General features: G+C 48.7%; 1 protein-coding gene across 1 annotated transcript in view; it reads right to left on the bottom strand.

Moving 5' to 3' along the window:
• LOC118642497 (tubulin polymerization promoting protein) overlaps positions 1-207 on the bottom strand; it is a 29,731-nt gene extending 29,524 nt beyond the window's left edge. The window contains exon 1 of the mRNA XM_036280298.1: positions 155-207. The gene's annotated coding sequence lies outside the window, so the exon portion shown is untranslated. The remainder of the gene's footprint in view (positions 1-154) is intronic.
• Between the last annotated feature and the right edge of the window lie 12,649 nt (positions 208-12,856).

Below are 12,856 nucleotides of genomic sequence, written 5' to 3'. Positions count from 1 at the left end.
CGCCCGCGCCGCCCGCGCCGGACACAGCGCCGACCGCCAGGCACCCCAGGGCGAGGGCGCAGGTGACGGGTGGAGCTGGCCGGCCTGGAGTCCTGCGTCCCCGAGGGGTGCCCATCTGCCCCGTTCCTCCGGACCGAGCCCCACCGCCGCTTACCTCGCAGACGCAGGGACTGCAGCCGCAGCGCCTCCGCGACTCGGCCGCGCGCGACCGGGTGCCTGGCGGTGCGCTCGCGCCGCCACCGCCCCGGCACCGCCCCGGCACCGCTCCCACTGGTCCGCTCGCGCCCCCCCAGCCCCGCCCCACCCGGCTCCACGGCCCCCACCCCCGCGCGCCCCACGCGCCCCGCGCGCCCCGGGCCCCTAGCCCAGCCTGCCCCGGCCCCGCCCACACTGGCCCGCGCTCGCCTCCGGTCCCGCCCCGGCCCCCACCCCAGCCCACCCGGGTGCTCATTGAGGCCCCGCCTCCGGTCCTTCCCCACCAAGGGAGCGCGCTGGGTGCACAGAGGCTGGTCCGAGCGCCGCCTCTGCCTTACAAGGCCGTCTCCGCGCAGGCCCCGCGTCCACTGGCTCTACGCTCAGGGCCGTGGGAACCTCGCGGGGCAGTACCCGTACGGCCGCAGCTGGCCCTCCAGAGCCCTCGGGACGGCGAGTCCGGTCTCTGACCCCCTCCACCCCCGCCCCCAGGACGCGGGGCGGACGAGGGACGCGGCACAGGGAGGATGAATGGGTGCGCAGATGGGCCTTCCAGTGCGGGGCGGCCTGGAGCGCCGGCCTTGAGGAGGATCAGGGTGGGAGGGGACCCGAACCCCACGGAAGGTGCGCAGGTCGGGGGCCTAGGAGTGAGGCAGCGTCCTGAGAGTTGTAGGGTGTATCGGTGTGGGGGTGCGGCGAGCACTTGAGTGGAGCACGCAGGCAAGAGCAGGTCAGTGCCCGGCATAGCACCACGCGCAGCTGAGTCTTCTTTCCCTGGAACAAGCAGCGGCTGCGCCCCCTTCTCAGCCCTCCACTCCAGCTTGAGGCCCTCCTTCTTTCTAAGGACAATGTGCGCCTCCCTGGTTACCTGTGTGAAAAGCCCCATTCCGAAATCCTCTTCCAATTGCTCCCCTTTATTTGCCTTGGGGCACCTGCTGCCCGTTTCCCACCTGGGCTGGCTGTTAGCAGGGGAGGGGCCCTGTCAGCCTTCATCAGAAGGTTCTGGGGCCAGGATGATGGGGAGGTACTGGCCTGAGTGCTGGGACTTGGGAGGCAGGGGTCTCCCTCTCACCCTCCAGGACCCCTCCAGTGGAAGAGGTCTCCTCAGGCTACCGAGAGGCCAGTCTCCAGGGCAGAGAGTAGCCTTGAGGTCACTTCCAGCTTCACTGCTATGGTTCCCTTGAAGCTAGCCAAGGATCCCCACCCAGGCTCTGTCTTCAGCCACCTGGCTGACAAACACCCCCCCCCACACACACACACACACACACACACAGACACACAGCCTCACTCTCCCAGCTGCAGACCTCTGCTCCCATAAACATACTGCCAGACTGGCCTCCACCTCCTGGCTGAAGACACCGCCCCCCCCCCCCACACACACACACACCCATCCTCCAGGTGTGTCCTGCTGTCAGCACATCACCTGAATCAGAAGTGCCTGAGGCAGGGAGGAGTCAGCACGTGGGAGCACAGCTTCCAGGCTCACCTTAGATTCCAGCCAGGTCAGGGAGCCCAGCAAAGGCAACAGAGGAGGTAGGGGTGCTGAGCCAGAGAAGGGGCAATAGGTGTTGGCTTTCTACCAGACCACGGTAGTCCTGATGCCTTCCTCTCAACCCATCTGGTTTCTGCTTCTGCTTAATACTGGCCCAGAGGTGGCCTTCTAATTCTCATTCCCCTGGAAAGCTCCATACGCCAGAGACAAGGCAAGTCTGAAAACTTAGAATTGGGAAAACTCAAGCATGTCCTCTTGAGGCCCCACTCTCCCGACTCATGGTTCTCTTCTATTTAGGTTGAAGCTGGGCTCTGCCTTCTCTGTGTCCACACAGCCCTAAGCACTGCTGTTGCCTGGAAGTTATTAACAATGCAAATGAAGCCCTGGCCAGATTGGTTCAGGGCTCGGAGCATTGGCCTGTGGACCAAAGTCTCAGATTCGATTCCGGTCAAGGACACATACCTTGGTTGCAGTTCTGTCCCTGGCCCTGGTTGGGGTCATGCAAGAGGCAACCAGTCGATGTGTCTCTCTCACATCGATGTTTCTATCTCTTCCTTCCTCTCTCTCTAAAAAAAAAAAAATCAATAAAAATATATTTAAAAGAAAACAATGCAAATGAAATAATGAAAAACATTATTAGTATATTCCAATAATCGTATTAGCCAGGGGATTAATCCCATTTTTCAAAACTGGCACAAATGCTCTGACATAAATGCGGTTGATTTTGCCAATGGTAAAATGGCATTGGGAGGTGCCATGCTTCGGAAGCAAACATGTTCAAGGGACATAACCACTGGGAAGCAGAGGCCAGGCATGGGGAGAAGGAGCTCAGCTTTGCGGGGCCCTGAGCAAGCAGACAGCTCACCTGCCCAGGACAAGCGTGGAGGCTCAGCTGTGTTGCAGGCCTGCCGCTTTGCTTCTGGATTGTCAGTGGCTGGAGATGGGGTTGCTGTCTGTGCCTTTCCTGGCCGTCTGTGAATGAAGATTCGAGTTCATGGGTATGCTGTTTCTTAACAGTGAGTCACTTCAGTCCACACTTAGAAAATCACCTAAGATAGTGGTGTAGGGTCCTCCCAAGCTGGGAAAGCCCTGCTTCATGATGGAATTGGATGTTTTATCTAGGTTCAGGTGTCAGAGTGCCCTTCATCCTGGATGCTGCACCCTGGCTCTTGGTTCACTGAGACCTGGACAACCTCCATTTACCCTCCAGTTATTAAAACCCCACTCGCAGTGGGCAGGGCAGGTGTGTGTCAACACAGAGGCCATATAGAGGCTTTGCCTGGAAGCTGGAAATATCAGCATTTGTAGGAAGGACACTGCTTGTTTCCTGGGGCCCAGAGAACAAAGGACCACACACTGGCAACTTAGACAACAGAAATCCTCTCGGTGCTGGGGCCAAATGTCCCAAGTTAATGTGTCAGCGGCCACCCTCCCTCCAGAGGCTCGAGGGGGAAACTTCCAGCCTTCTCCAGCTCCTGGTGTTTAGGTGTCCCTGGGCTTATGGCTATGGCTGCATCACTCCAACCTCTTCCTTCATCTTCACGAGCTCCACCCTCATTTGTCTTCTTCCCTGTGTCTCTGATAACATTGTCATTGGATTTAGGGCTATCCAGATAATTTAGGATGATCTCATGTTGAAGTCCCTAATTATATCTGCAGAGACCCTTTCTCCACTCTTTCTAAGAGAGTCATGTTCTGAGGTTCTGGTGGACTGTCACCCCAGTACAGATACTCTTCCTGGCTCTCCCACCGGTGGTCATGTCAGCCTAGCAGCCATGGCAGGCCACCTGTAGATGGCTCCAAGTCCCTCACTGCCCTCCCTGGCTTCTGAGTAGGTTTTGTGTCACACAGGTGGGAACCTGAAGGACAGCCCAGGTGTCTCAAGTGGTGGGCATAGGGGAAGGGTCCCACCCAGGCTCCTTGCCAGCCCTCCACTGAAACAGCCACCCAAAAGCCAAAATTTAAAATTACTAAGATTGCCTGGCTGGGTGGCTCAGTGGTTGAGCATCAACCCATGCACCAAGAAGTCACCAGTCCGATTCCTGGTCAGGGCACATGCCCAGGTTGTGGGCCTGATCCCCAGTGGGGGGCATGCAGGAGGCGGCCAATAGATGTTCTCTCTCATTGATGTTTCTATCTCTCTCTTCCTTTTCCTTCCTCTCGCTCTAAAATCAATAAAAAATAAATAAATAAATAAAATAAAATTACCAAGACGGATATTAAGTTTATTGCCATTAAAATGACTTTTTATTGTTTGCTATAAAACTTTCTAAAAACTGCTGAAGAATGTCCTTAAAATCTACTTATCATAAACTTATCAACATCACTAATCAACAAGATTAAAAACATTATACCAAGTCCATTTTGAATTCACTTTCTTTTTTGAATAAAACAGACATGTTTAGAAAACTATGAATGTCTTATAAAATAGTCTCCAACCTGAGTAAATGCAGAGTTCATTAAAATCACATGTAGCCAAAAAAAAAAAAAGAGGAGGAAGAACTCTAGTTCCCTGTTTTTTTGGCTCTCTTAGAAAGATTGGAGGCTTGTGCAGCCAGAGGGGACTCGAGTGTAGGTCTTGGGAGCCCCTCTGGGCACTGGTGTCTTGGGGGGTGGGGCAGGGAAGGATCTGGGGGATGTTCACACATTTTTTTCCTTTAGTTTAAATACCTTCTTGGACCAGTCCCCTCCCCAAGGTCCAGGTCATGAGGCATTATGGTCAGGGGCGACTCTGGAGGAATGTCTACTTCAACCTCAGTGGACTGAGGAGCAGCTGAGCTCCACACTGGGGACCAGGGACAGGTTGGTCTTGGTCCGCCCCTGAGGGATTCAGAGGCCCACTCAGCTGAACTCTTTGGCCCAGCACAGAGTCACCCCGTTTAGGTTCTAGAAGTTGGTTCAGCTGCAGAGGACCTCATCCTGGGGGCCTACCCCTCATCCAGCTCCTTCACAATGACGATGGTGGGGGATAGCACACTCTGGGCCTCCTGGCCCTGTGGGAGGGCCACCTGGGGGCTCCTGAGATGGCACATTCTGGCTGTGGCCATGCAGTTCAGGAGCAGCAGTTTTCTATGGCTGACTCCGCAGCCAGGACCAGAATCTCGGAGACGGGCTCCTGGGTGGGGCACTCGGCCAGCGCCAGCCCCTCGGCTCCTGCACAGCAAAGGAAAGTCACTGTGAGTGCCCACAAGGGAGAATGCACACAGGAATAGAGCGCAACCCTATCTGCAATGGAGACCAAGGCTAGGTTCTTGGGACACCTTGCTGTGGGGGGGGGGGGGCTGGCTCCTGGAGGGGACACCTAGATTTACCCACAGAGCCCACTCAAAGCGCAAAACAAAGTATCTTGAAAAGCTAAGCCTTCTTTTCAGCACTGCCTCCTTCCACGGGCAGGAGATTGCAACGAGAGAAATAAATGGGAACATTAGCTGTAGTATTCATTATACTGCCAAAGATAAAAAAAATTTAGCAACAAAGTATATTCTAGAGACAGACATGCCTGGCTCTCTCACTGACGAGTTTTGGGACGTGGGCAATCCCCTCGCCCTCCAAGTGTGAGAACATTCATCGTATGTGGCTGATAAGATGACTGCACTGGGTGAAGGATGAGGGCTTTTCTGCATGTGCGTAGCCAAGCATTTCTGAAAACAGTATGACCTTGTTATGTAGAGTTCGACAGTCATGGACCCACAATTCCACTCCCGGGAGTAACCCTTGCACACTTACAACAGGAGAGGTGTCAGGATTGGGCATGACAGCGCCAGCTTGGTAGCAAAACTGTGGGAACCACCCCGAGGCCCAACCACAGCAGGGGCTGGGTGGGTAAATGTGGTGTGAAAAGAAATAGCCACAGACGCAAAAGCAAGCGAACTGCAGTGACACAATATGGACAGTCTTGGTGATTTAGTATCCCCAAAGATTCAAACATTACATACACAGTGTCCTTTCTCTAAAATAAAAGCAACCAATGTACTGCATGTACTTTCTAGAAATATGCATAATCTAAAACACTAGAGTAAAAGGAAACATGAGAATGAAGAACATGGTTGGGGTACAAGGAATTGGAATGGGGGCCACATTAGCAAATGTAGACCATGTCAGGGCCCTGCCCTTTATGAGTGGTGGTCCTCTTTCTGTTATCAAAATTAAATAACTAATTGGTGTTTTAGGCTTCTTAGGATATATTCTAAGAAGTGGGATCACTGGGTCAAATGGCAGTTTCATTTTTAATTTTTTGAGGAACACTATATTGTTTTCCATAGTGGCTGTACCAGTCTGCATTCCCACCAGCAGTGTGCTAGATTCCCCTTTTCTCCAATCGACATGGATGTTAGGTTGGGGAAGGCTGGAGGAAGGGGTGGAAGCGGGAAGGAGGGGGTCAATGGGGAAAAAGAGGGGACATCTATAATACTTTCAACAATTTAAAAAAGGGAAAAAACAAAAACAAACAAAATTAAATAACTAGCCTGGCCGGTGTGGCTCAGTGGTTGAGCGTCAACCCATGCACCAAGAAGTAGTTGGTTTGATTCCCAGTCAGGGCACATGCCCAGGTTGTGGATCCGATCCCCAGTGGGGGGCATGCAGGAAGCGGCCAATCCATGTTCTCTCTCATGGATGTTTCTATTTCTCTCTCCCTCTCTCTTCCTCTCAAAAAATCAATCAATCAATCAATCAATAAAAGACAAAATTAAGTAACTAGCCCCAGCCGTAGCTCAGTTGGTTAGAACGTCGTCCTGGTGTGTCAAGGGTGTGGGTGTGATCCCCAGTCAGGGCACATACAAGAATCAACCAATGCATGCATAAGTAAGTGGAACAACAAATCTCTCTCTCTCTCCCCACCTCTCTCCCTAAAAAAACAATCAATCAATCAATGAAACACTGAGTAAATTTAAAAAGCAGGCCATGCATAGATCAATAATGAGTCTGTGTACTCAAACAAGGGTTATAATTAATGCATTTCTGTGCACCAAGGTCCAAAGTGAGTGAGTGTGTGTGTGGGGGGGGGGGACTACCATTTACTAAGTTTCACTCTGAGCCAGAGCATGGGTGGCGGTCTTCATGATTCCTCCTTTGTCTTCTCATGCGCTCTACTCTGGGAAGTAAGTATTAGGATTCCCTTACTTCCTCATAAAGAAATATGGTCTCAAAGAGGTTTAGGAAACTTACTCGAGGTTACATAGCACCAGTCACAACATCTCCATGCTAGAGTGGCGCTCAGGTCTCTCTGGTGCTGAAGTCCAAGTGTACTTTGTGGTGCCAATTAGTTTCTAATCACACTGCTAAGAGCTTTGGAGCCACCCACGGAGAAGTGAGCCTGGGGTCACCCGGGGGCTGTTAGAGCAACAGCATCCCACAAAGGCTCTGCTCTGAGAGGAGGTCACAGGCAGGGGCTGGGGTGCCGTCACACTCTTATGAAGGTGGATGTGTGGTTAAGGGACAGGGTCTGACCTTCCTGGGTCAGGGCTCCCCTAAGAGGAATCAAAAACAAAGCCTAGTCTTCAAGTGCGTCCTTCTGCGTCTCTGCTGCCACAAAAGAGAAACTGGGCCCCACTGCCTGAAGGGGGTGGGAAGTCCAGCTGTGCAGGCTCCCTCTGGCTGCCTGTCACTCTGGCAGGGAGCACCCGGGTCTGTGAACCTGCTCCCTGTAGCCCCAGGGCAACCTCGCTGCCCTCACCCTGCAGGTCTCTACCCTCAGCTGCTGGCAACTCTGTTCTACCTGAGCCATGGGCCACGGGGTCTGCCTGGTGCATTTCAAGCACCTGTCCTGCCCAAACATCCTGTCCCGGCGCCACAGCCCCTCGTGCTCGCAGGCTTCCTCACTCAGTTGGCCTCTGACCCCTACAGTGTCTCACTCGCACACTGATGTGCTCTACTTTTTTTTTTTTATCCTCAGCCGAGGATTTTTTTTTTTTTTTTTTTTTTTTTTATCTTTAGAGCAGGAGAGAGGGAGGAAGAGAGAGAGAGAAACATCGATGTGAGAAAGACACGTGCAGTGGTTGCCACCTCCATGACCCCAACCCTGGCCAGGGACAAACTGTAACAGAGGTATGTGCCCTTAGCGGGAACAGAACCCGGGACTCTCTGGTCCGCGGGCTGACTCTCTAACCGCTGAGCCAAACCGGCCAGGGCTGATGCGCTCTATTTTTTGACCATCCATTACACACACACTATCTTTATTCCCCATTTTCTATATACAGTTACTCCCCAACATTTTATTATGAAAAATGGCAGACATATAGAGAAGTTGAAAAGATTATACAGAGAACACACATAAAACATCTACCACCAAGATTTTGTCATTGATAACACATCACCCTGTATTCTTTACTACGTAACTGTCCACCCATCACTTGATGTTTGGTGCGTTTCAAAACTGGTGCCAGATACCAGTACACTTCACCAAAGCAAGAGTAAGCTGCTCAGGTTTTAGCAACACCATTTGTCCTCTATCTGCTTCCCTCTCACACTTCCACCTCCTACAGTTAAGAATATTTTGTGTCTCTTACTTTTTCTTCTGTTCCACACTCACCTTTGTTGCTTTTTCAGCAGCATCCCTGGGAACACTATAAATGCTTAACACCAGTCAACCCAGACTATTGTCCTAACCTCAGGTCCCGGGCGGCCTGAGATCCTGCCTGGCTCTCGCCCTGGCATCCGAGGCTCAGTAGCCAGCTGTCCTGGCTCACCTCTGTCTGTACTGGCGGGGCACTGTCTGGGCCGAGGGCAGTGACGGAGCTCAGAGCGGAGCACCTAGACGCCCGGGAACTCCCCGGTTCACTCTGCTAGGACGGGGCAGAAAAACAGTAGGAACAAAGAAGGCCCTTGCTGTGGGGGGTGAGCTCAGAGGCGCCGAAGGCTGCAAGTGCCGTACAAACGCCTGGTTATTGTGGCCCCGTCCTCTGCTCGGTCCCAGAGACGGGCAGCTCTCGAGAGGGGAGTGCTTGAGAGTTCACTGCACATAAACAGCTCGCCGCACGTGGGCAGGGCCTGCCTGCCTGTCAGTGGGCCGGCGCGAAGAGACGCTTCCACCCTCCAACAGGAATGAGAACAAGCCACGTGGCGGATTTTAGCTGAGTAAAACGCCTTTAGAATTAGATAAGAAGTAACTTCATACGTGTGACTAATCCTACTCTCTATTCATATTTTCATTTCATTGTGGTCAGTACAATGGTTTCTATCCAGCCATTGAAGTTCATATTCCATAACAGATAAACAGACCGGAAGATAAATTCCCCAATAAGTTTTCCCAATAGCTACCACTCAGACAGACACTTTCTAAGGTCCAAACAATGTTTTACCATAAAACATGCCCTTGATTCACACACGCTCACTCTATAGGCCCTTAGCGAGTGGACGTTTCCCCTTGGCATGGTTCAGAACACAGGCCCTGACCTTTAAGAACTGAGACCCCAACCTGCCACAGAGGCACTGGATGAAAAGTTGTTGAGGTTAGAGGTAAGAATGCCATATCCACACACTTAAAACACAGGAGAAGGTCTCATAGAACTAGCCTTTTCATGACAAAGGCCATGTGTGCTCATCGTACCATCGGGTAGATAGTGTGGGGAACAAAGAGTGTATAGCTTACTTTTGTGTGGTGCGTTTATTTCCTGTTACTCCATGTGATTTTCATGGCTGGATGGCGTTTTGTCAGGAGGACAGAGTATATGCTTTAAAATGTGTGCTTGAACCTGGATCATGATCTTTATAACGGGCAACTTCCTGCCTTTGTGATATGAAAGGTGAAAAAGTCATGAGCACTTCGGGTTGGCCTGTGTGCAGTGTTCCTGGGGCAGCGCTGTCATTGTGAACAGTCACTCAGCATCTACTTGACTCCAGCATGAGTCAAGGACAAGCCCTACTTAACCAAACACTATTATACACTCTTAAAAGGGCATCCAGACATAGAATGTTGCAGAAAGATAGAAAAGAAAGGAGCATTACTTACATTTGTGTATTAGTTCAGGTGTTAGTTGTAAAGAATATAGAGAAGAATTACCATAATTTTTTCAAGTCAGATAAATGCAATAAGCTACATGAATGGCTATCAGTGTCAATAATGTTAACTGAAACAACTGTATTTTCTATGATGTCATCACAATATTTTAAAATATCCCATTTTATATGAATTATGTTTCTAAGCAATTTTATTTTTTGTTTTTGTTAATCCTCACTCAAGGATATTTTTCCATTGATTCTTAGAGAGAGTGGAAGGGAGGGAAGGGGAGAGAGTGAGAGAGAGAGACACATCGATTGGTTGCCTGCTGCACAACCCCTTGGGATCAGGGATCCAACCTGCAACCCAGGCACAAGCCCCTGACTGGGAAATCAAACCCCAGATTCTTTTTTTATTTTTTTTTTATTTTTTTTATCCTCACCCGAGGGTATTTTTCCATTTTTTGTACAGATAGAGTGGGAGGGAGAGAGAGAGAGAAACATCGACGTGAAGGGACACATCGAGTGGCTGCCACCCGCACGACCAACCAGGGCCGGGGACAAACTGCAACCGAAGTACGTGCCCTTAGCGGGAACCGAACCCGGGTCTCTCCAGACCGCAGGCCGACGCTCTAACCGCTGAGCCAAACCGGCCAGGGCTTTCTAAGCAATTTTAGTTAAGACAAGTATATAACTTTTTCAGAAAGATAAGACAACTCCAGTAAGCTTACAAACTTTCCCAAGTGGAGGTGAACTGTCTTTCCTGTGATACTTCATAAAATGAAAAAAGTAGTAGTTGTTGACATGGAGCTTATTCTTAACCAAAATTCAAGTCCACTATCAGTTGATTTTGAGTAATGGTTCCTCAGGGGCTCCCGGGTCCAGGGACAGGATCTCTGATAGCAGGTGCCCTTCCTCCCGGTCCCTGCGTTAGGGCCTGAATTGTGTTCCAGTCCGTATGTGGACGTTCTGACCCCCACTGACTTAGAATGTGACTGTATTTGAAGAGAAGGTCTGTAAAGAAGCAATGTTAAATGAAGTCATTAGGGTGGACCCTAATCCAATACGACTGGTATCTACACAGCAAAGCGAGGAGGACAAAAGCACACACCCAGGAAAGACCATGCGAAGACATGGAGAAGATGGCCAAGGAGAGAGGCCACGGAAGATTCCAACCTTGACTACACCTTAATCTCAGACTTCTGGCCTCCAGAGTCGTGATAAAATATGTGTTGTTTAAGCCACCCAGTCTCTGGTACTTCGTTACGGCTTCTCTAGCGAAGTAATACGCCATGTTACATGTGCACATTTTCACTTCTCTTTGCTCAAACCTGGCAAGGAGGTGGCCAGACCACATGACGAGCATATATATAACTTTAGAAACTGGCCAGACTGCTTTTCAATGTGGCATCATCTTGCATTTCTATTTTACATCCCCACCAGCAACATATGGAACTTTCGATTCCTCTACATCGCAATCAACACTAGGTATTGTTAGTCTTGGGGGTCACAGCCATTCTAATGGGTGTGCAGTGACAACTTACTGTGTTTTTTTGTGTTTCCCTAATGTCGAATGATGTTGAGCATCTTTTCATGTGCTTATTTACCGTCTGTAGATCCTCTTTGATGAAGACGGTGTTCAAATCCCTAAATTTTGATGCAGTCCAATGTTCCATTTTTTTCTTTTCTTCTTTAACTTTAAAATAATTTAAAAATACTATTTTATATAGTTTAATATTATTATATATATTCTGAAATTTATGCAACTATATATAAAACTTTGGAAAATAGAAAAAAAATAAATACCCCAAAGTTCAATCATCCTAATGCCTGTTCATGTATTTCCTGTCCGTTATTTTTTCCTCTTTATAGGATTTGAATTTTGTTTTATATAGTTGTAAATATGCCATACATACAATTTTATATACTGCTTTTTCCCACATGTTATACCACAGACATTTACAACTCTTATTATATAGTTTCATAGCCAGAATTTTTAATGGTCCCGTCGCCTCTCAGGACTGGATATTCAGTCCTGTTCTAATTAATCATTTGTTTACCTAATCATTTACTTTAATATTCACCTATGTTTAGAAACTTAGATTGTTTCAGATTTTTTATTATTATAAACAACATTACAGTGAGCATCTTGGCACAAAGATGTGTCTATATTTGTGACGGGGGTATTTAAGGTAGTAAACAAGTGTACTGGGTACTATGCTAGTTCCCGAAACATCTCATTTCATCTTAAAAAGCCCCACAGGTAGGTAGCTTCATGATCCCCATTGTACAGATGAGGAAGCAAGCGCAGGTGAGTGAGGGTCCCGCCGAGGTAACTGGTAGAGCTGGACTGAGTCTATTTTCATTTTCAGGAGTGCAATTCCTGGGTCAAAGTTTATGAATGGGCGTACCTAAAGGAAGACCTTTTAAAAAGAAACATTATAATCTACTATATAATATGGTGACTGTACTTGACATTTGCTAAGAGAGTAGATCTGAAGTGTTCTCACCAAGACAAAAAAGAAAAAGAAAAAAACTATGTGAGACAATGGATGTGTTAATTAATTTGATTGTGGTGGTCATTTCACAAAGTATACATATATCACTTTTTTCTTTTCTTTCTTTTTTTTAATTGCTTTTTATTAATTTTTAGAGAGAGAGGAAGGGAGAGGGAGAGAGAGAAACATCAGTGAGAGAGAATATCGACTGGCCGCCTCCTGCATGCCCCCAACTGGGGATCAGGCCTACAACCTGGGCATGTGCCCTGATTGGGAATCGGACCTGTGACCTCTTGGTGCCTGGGTCGACGCTCAACCACTGAGCTACACTGGCCAGGCTCACTTTTTTCTTTAACAGTGCTTTAGTATCATATCAAAGAAAGCTTTGCCTAATACAAGATTACAAACATTTTATTAAATCATTTCTTCTAGAAGTGGTAAAGTTATACCTCTTAAATTTAGGTCTATGATCAATTTTGAGTTAATTATGTGAATGATTTAAGTGGAGTGTTACATCATTTTTATTTCAGTATGAATATCTAATTGTTTCAGCACCATTTTTCCCTATGGGATTGCCTTGGCACTGTTGTTTAAAATCCAATGACCATAAAATTAAAGGTTTATTTCTAGAATTTTTATTCTACTGCATTGACCTATATGTCTACCCTATATCATTCCCACAGTACCCTGATTCTAGTAGCTTTACAGGAAAATTTCAAGTCAGGTTGTATAATTCCTC

This window comes from Molossus molossus, unplaced genomic scaffold (genome assembly GCF_014108415.1).
Source record: "Molossus molossus isolate mMolMol1 unplaced genomic scaffold, mMolMol1.p scaffold_m16_p_3, whole genome shotgun sequence".
NCBI classification, from domain to species: domain Eukaryota; kingdom Metazoa; phylum Chordata; class Mammalia; order Chiroptera; family Molossidae; genus Molossus; species Molossus molossus.
The sequence above is the reverse complement of the archived record's forward strand: the minus strand, read 5'-3'. Positions and strand labels throughout refer to the sequence as shown.